The sequence below is a fragment of the Sinocyclocheilus rhinocerous genome, unplaced genomic scaffold, assembly GCF_001515625.1.
Source record: "Sinocyclocheilus rhinocerous isolate Xijiao unplaced genomic scaffold, SAMN03320098_v1.1 scaffold631, whole genome shotgun sequence".
Lineage (NCBI taxonomy): Eukaryota > Metazoa > Chordata > Actinopteri > Cypriniformes > Cyprinidae > Sinocyclocheilus > Sinocyclocheilus rhinocerous.
Genome location: NW_015656501.1, coordinates 542,197 through 549,032, shown reverse-complemented (window position 1 = coordinate 549,032; position 6,836 = coordinate 542,197). Strand labels below are relative to the sequence as shown.

At 36.2% G+C, this 6,836-nt stretch overlaps 1 pseudogene; it reads left to right on the top strand.

Moving 5' to 3' along the window:
- The first annotated feature begins 764 nt into the window (after positions 1-764).
- Positions 765-6,836, top strand: part of LOC107720135 (protein CMSS1-like) — a 19,639-nt pseudogene continuing 13,567 nt past the window's right edge.

Below are 6,836 nucleotides of genomic sequence, written 5' to 3'. Positions count from 1 at the left end.
TACTGTAATTGATAGGACAAACTTTGAATGTTGGGTAGACAAAGTTTGACAAAGTTTGAAGGAATGTAGGCCAGATGGATGGATGGATGGATGAAACAATAGATAGAAAGATGGATGGATGGATGGATGGATGGATGGATCGATAGAATGACAGACAGACAGACAGATAGATAGATAGATAGATAGATAGATAGATAGATAGATGATAGATAGATAGATAGATAGATAGATGTAGTACAAGTTCAAAACCACAAGAAACCCACTTGTTAATTTAAATCACATATTTGACACATATTCAAGTGCTTTTCATCTGTCTATGTCAATTTTACATTCAGAGTTACATTCAGTTTTACATTCTGAATTTTACATTCAGGTGGTGGAGCACTCTAACCGTCAAAGGTCCCAAAACACTGGCCCTATTGGCCCGGGGCATAATCCATCCATCTTTGCCGTCAACCAGCGGCCAACTGGTATTGTATTGAGTTCACACTTAACTCAGCATTTATATCTTCTTCCACTTCTGTCTATCATGTACATGAAAAGAATGACTTATTTACACCTGGGAACAAGGCTAAGCAGTGAAGTGTATATATTAATATTGCAAACAATCATCTGAGGGCAGTCTTGTAAGGTGATCAGAGGCCAGTGACTAAATTTAAGAGTGGAAGCAATAAATCTCAATCATTTATCTAACAAGCAGAGTGAACAAAGAGAATGTAGTTCATTCTCTTCTGACCTATTTCTCTTTGCCCCACTCATCAATAATGGATGAAGAAGATGAGGCTGCCTGGAATCCATCTGGAGAGGACCAGGCCTGCCTGGGTATATTGGCTCAACTTGTTTAAAAATAAATAAATAAATGAAATAATAACAATATTTCCTCCAGCTTTATCTCAAGATGCTCTAGATAAGCTACTCGGTTTCATAAGGCAAGTTACGAGAAGCCTGCAGCGTGAATCAAAGACGCCATAGAGTTAAACGAGGATGTGATGTGTTGCGGCACAGGGTGGTTTGTTTGCTCGTTCGCTGGCTTGTTTGCTTGTTTGTTTGTTTGTTTAAATATGAAAACTCACTTTAGCAGGCTTCTCTTTTGTGAGAGCTATAGTGCTCGAGTTTGATCTTTCACATGGTAATGAATGAGTCACAGACGAGAATAAGACAAAGAAGAGCAGATTTTGTTTGGTGCTCATCGCATAATGATGTGAGCTGGTACAGTGCGAGTACACCGAGTCAGGTTTCAGGGACAAAAAGATATATATTTTAATCAAAGCCCACTCCTTGACAGACAAAAAGGAGGGATGGATTGAGAGAGTGAGGAGACAGAAAGAGAGCGAAACAGAAAGATGAAGAGGAGAAAAAGAGAGCTCAAGACAACAAGAAAACGAAAGAGAGAGAGAGAGATAATGATGAAGCAGTTTGTTGTAACCTGCATTTCTTTGGTTGAGTGGCTTTGTGATGTTTGTGCAGAAGACAGTTTCCTCCTGTGTACAGTCGCTGTTATTTTGGGATATGAAATCATGGCTTTTGTTCTAAAAATGGATGCCCTGAATGTGGGATGATGGTAGCAGATGAAAATACGCATTCAACGTCAACATTTTATGACCTCAAGAAGTGCTCAGTCCAGATAGGCACTGACATCTCAAGATGTTCACAGGCAAACCTCATCTCGTTCCACGGGACAGATTCAGCACAGCACTTCAGCAAAAATCTCCTCATGCGGAAGTTAGATCCCATAGGAAAGAGAGTCACAAATGAGATCTCTTTAAAAAGGCAGGCATTTCGGCTAGACAGCAATGAAATTAATGCGAGAGTGAATGGAAACGTATGCTTAAGTCTTCTGCTTCTCAGATTTTTCCCCTGAGAGAAAGACTCTCGACTTTTGCTTTAGGATGCAGATTTTACATTGGACATTAAGTGACAACTCAACACAGTATGAATAATTATACAAATTAGCCCTAAAATCAAACATTGAAATGGATATTATTAATATTACTAATATAAATTATATCAATAGAAGTAGTATTTATATTACCATGATTAATTTAAACTCAAAAATGAAAATAAATTAAGAATTAGTTGGATTCATAAATGTATTAATACAATTAATATAAATATAATTAATAACAGTATTATTATTACCAAGAAATATAGAAGCCAAAAGTTCTAACAAGACATACTGTAGGTCGAACTGGAAAATTATCAATTTTGGTTTCTAAATTTCTCTGAATTTCATTGTTTTCATGCTTTTGGCAGCCAATAAATCACAGCACAAAACAAATTGTGGTCAGCACAAGCCTCATTTATCCATGCTGCAAGTGAAACTGTGTTCATTTTGTCTGGGTCAGATTTTTTAGTATGTTGTAAAAATGTGTAATTTTGTTCATGGCTTTCAAGGATGAGTGGATGTGTTCATGCTGGCATCTGCCTATTCCTGTTCTTATAAGAGACAGATAATTAGACGCACTACCGTTGACCTCAACAACAAAAATAAGTGTTTTCTTCTCATTTTGAAAATCCTAGTTATGCATGATGAATCATCATTAAATCTCGCAAGACTATTTATTCATTACAATAATAATTATTATTTAAATGGGACTTTTGAATTATTATTCAATAAGAGTTCGATAATTGTAATTCAATCATTGTAATTGTTCAATAATAGTAATTCAGTTATTATTACAATTATTATTATTCTTTTAATTATTCATATGATAAAATATGAATAGCTCTATATTCTTGTGTCAACAACTCCATCATTTGGTTTCCATTCCAAAGGAGAAATAAAAAGTGAAGAACGATCTGAGACAGAGTTGATGCTTAAATAAAACAGAACTCCATTAAATCTCCTGAGGTATGAAAGAGCAACATCTAAGCATAGTCAGAGTAGGCATTTTTATTAAATGCACATAAAATGCACAGAACATGAATAAATGTTCCCTTATTACTGAAGCGCAGTGACTTCATAATCAGAGCAGAACACTATGCAATATAAAAGAGAGGTAAATTAGAGCTAAACTGCACATATTACTATTCACAGAATCACAACACAGGCTTCACAATAAAGGCCCCTGGTAAATGATATTTGCACATGTCGGCATTGAGTATTTTTCACCGCTTTGGAGTTTCTTATGGAAATGGAAATTTCAGTAGATCATTTAGGACATCTAGTATGCATGTCCTGTAATCTTCTTCATTAGGCATATTGATACTACTGAGAGGCAAACAAAGCAATAACAGGCCATTTCCATGCAGATCCAAAGGCATCCATCAATAAATACCTGAACATCCGCAGGCGGGACATATGCGTGCAACGTCTCAGCGTAGAGGTATACAGCTGGGTTATGAATGTAGTCATCTCTGTAATCTATCAGAGCTGAGTTTTAACTGCAGTCTGTCTCTGTGGGGGCCAGGAGTGTGTCACAATGACAAATGCAGCATTTTACCACTCATCAAGTACTGTTAATGCGCTCCAAAAAGAGCTTAGAGACTGCTTCCTGTTCTCTCTCTATATTCACTTAAATTTTTTTCTTCACGAGCGCACATCTGCCTTTCCGCTAATTAGCTGTGTTTATGTTAAGGTGGCACTCGCAAAGACCTGCATCTGAAAACTAATCACAAGACGAGTACATAAAAAGAGTTTATCATGCCAGGCTAATTATTTTCTTCAATGGGATTTTGTCTTTCTTGAGAAGTACAGAAAGTAATGGCCCCCAAAATTATTTTGATACTTAAGCCACACTTGAAAAATATATGAAGGCCACTTGCTGTAGATAGCGACATTTCAAACCTAGTGGAGTCTTCAGACATAAATATCAATTTAAAGTTTTGCTTGAAAATTGTGCTTCTGCTATCATTCTTTTAAATAAATGTTGCTTGGTTTCATATTTCACCTAATGCAATGACATTCATACATTTTTAAGTGTGGCTTCAGTGTCCAGATACTTTATGAGAAGTTATGATGCTGTTGAGGCTAGACTCATAACATTTGGAATTGCTTTTCATACGCAAACCAAAATGCATTCACATAAAATTGATAACACTAACCTCAGCCACTTAAATGATAGGATTCATGTGGTTCTTTTTTAACCAACCCATATTTACAAGTAGTAATTTCCAATAATGTATAATCATCTGTATAGCACAGTGCCAAACCACTTGGTCTCTTTCAGGATTTCACTGGTATTACATTCAAATAATCACTGGTTTAAAGTCTTTTACAATTGTAGATAGTTTGTAGGTGTGGTTCTATACGGTCATAATTAGAAATTCTGCAAATACATGGACAATATTGAACCAATTGCCACTGACAGTGTCGTTCTGACATAATATAAATGTGACGGTGTCTGTAACATACAAGAAAACATTACATGAGACCTGCTCAATAAATTAACTTAAAGAAAAAAAAGAAAAGAAAACAGAAAGAAAGAAAATTCTATCATCATTTACTCACCTGTTCCAAACCTGCAAGACTGACTTTCTTCTGTAACACACACACACACACACACACACACACAATATATTTTGAAAAGGGGTTCTCTTGTAAAGGCATAGAGGAACATTTTATTGCCCAGAAGTTGCTTGTTCATAACTTTCAAAACTACATATTGTATATATACAGTATATCTACATATTGTATATTGTATCTACACATCCCATTTAAATCTCAAACTGTAATATATCAACTTTATCACAGATTGCCATAGAATACATTCGAATTCATTAAAAAGTTCATGTTAACTAATGCATTAAGTTAGAAAAATTATGACAGTATGCATTTTTCTTAAATAATTCAATCACTCTCAGAACAAAAGGTACAGAGCTGTCACTGGGGTGGTACCCTAAGGTAAAAAAGCTAAAAAGTACATATTTGTACCTTATTTACCCCTAAATGGTACATTTTAGTACTTTATAGTACATACTGTACATATTAATAACCTTAAGTGAACATATTAGTATCTTAAGTGTACATAGTAACTTTTTGCTTTTGTACCTTAGGGTACCTCCCCAGTGACAGCTGTGTACTTTTTTTTCTGAGAGTGATGGAATTCAATTATTCCTCTTATACCATGGATACAACACCTCAAGACATTGTTCAGATGTTTTATTTCAATACATTTGTCAGGATTTTGTCCTTCAAACACTCTTGTGTGTAGAACTAATTTCTTTCCCATTTTAACCCAAGCCTCCGGTGCTAATTCCAAAACGTCATTTTAGAGCTATGGAGGTTGGAGCCACTGATATGCAGACTAATGCAGTCATTGGGGGAGAGAGAGAGAGAGATTAAGCATGTGCAAATCAACTGCTTCTTTGCATCTCTCAGCCAGTGTTCAGCAACAGGGTCTCTACTAATAGCAAAACTGTAATTTTAACTGATTCAAAAACAGCTCCATTGCCACGTCGCTACTGAGAAATTTCATGTAGATTTTCAGATGCAAACTATTTATCCAAAACAATGGCAGGGCAGCGTTGATAAGAAGTTTCTGTGCATGAGCATGCTTTCTTCAGTTTTCAAGTGTGTGTCTGTACTGTATGTCAGTGCGTGCAGTAAGAGATAGAGAGCTGGATAATAAAAATTAATTTAGTTGGAAAAACATGAAATTGTTCCCATTGTTAGTTATATATGTTTGCTTGATCAGTGTCTTAGTGGGTTTTGGTTTATTTGCTGCATGCTGTAAGGACCTTTGAAAAAACAAATAATTTGGCGAAGTGATATGGAACTATAATGCAGTTGATAGACCTGGATCTACTTCATACTGTAGCTGTGCTTTTACTGGGAAATAACTGCACACCTTAGAATGTTCATCAACCAATCAGAATCAACCATTCAACAGCCCTGTGGTATAACTAATGTTAACAAATAAGACCTTATTGTAGAGTGTCACAGTTCACGAGGGAGGAACGAGGAGACACTGGAGAATACGTTAACTAGAATTTAATTCAATAAACAAAGGGATACAAATACTGGAACTTATGAATGACATTTAACAGCAGACAGGAAACAAGGGGCAGAACACACTATAAATACACAGACATCAATGGGACACACCTGGGAACAAATGAACTAATTAATCAAACACAGCTGGATATGAATTCACACAACGAGGACAGGAACAGGAAAGACCAAATAAGGAAAACAGGAACTCAATAGGAACATACACGTGACATTGAGCTAATGTTAATGTTTTTGATAACATTAACATAAGGGCATGCATGAATTAAAAAAAATTATGTGCATGAATAAATCATTTATAATAAATACTGCAATATTCTCAAAAAAAATTGTCCGTTTAGATTTCACGGTGACTTTAAATTTGATGAAATTAGATGTTTCTTGACCTTGTATACCATCATTTTAACAGTGTTGTTACAGCATGTGTGAAACACACATTAATAGTGTGCAACATTACGAGCGCTGACCTGATAATAAATATACATTAGTGGCTTGCAGCGCTCTGCGGTTAGAGTTCGATGGGTAATCTCCATGCAGGTCTTCCCAGTGATACAATTACACTTGGGACTCATTAATATTAAATGGACTATTAACGTATAGGCCATTTTATATGGAGGATTCGCATGCTGGCATGTAGCCGAGGTTGACGACTCTCTGCGCATGCATATGCAACATATGCACGCCCACACACAAGTACACACACACAGGGGTGCAGCTGTGCTTACTTGTTGGATGAAAATCCCCCAGCAAAATGGGCGCTGTGTTTTTGCACATGACAAAGTGCTGGAGGGGCGGGTTTGGAACAGGGATTGATTTTTGAATTGAAGAGTGCAGCAGCGGCTATGTATCATCATCTCCCTGCTCCTTCCCTCTCTCTATCTCCCCT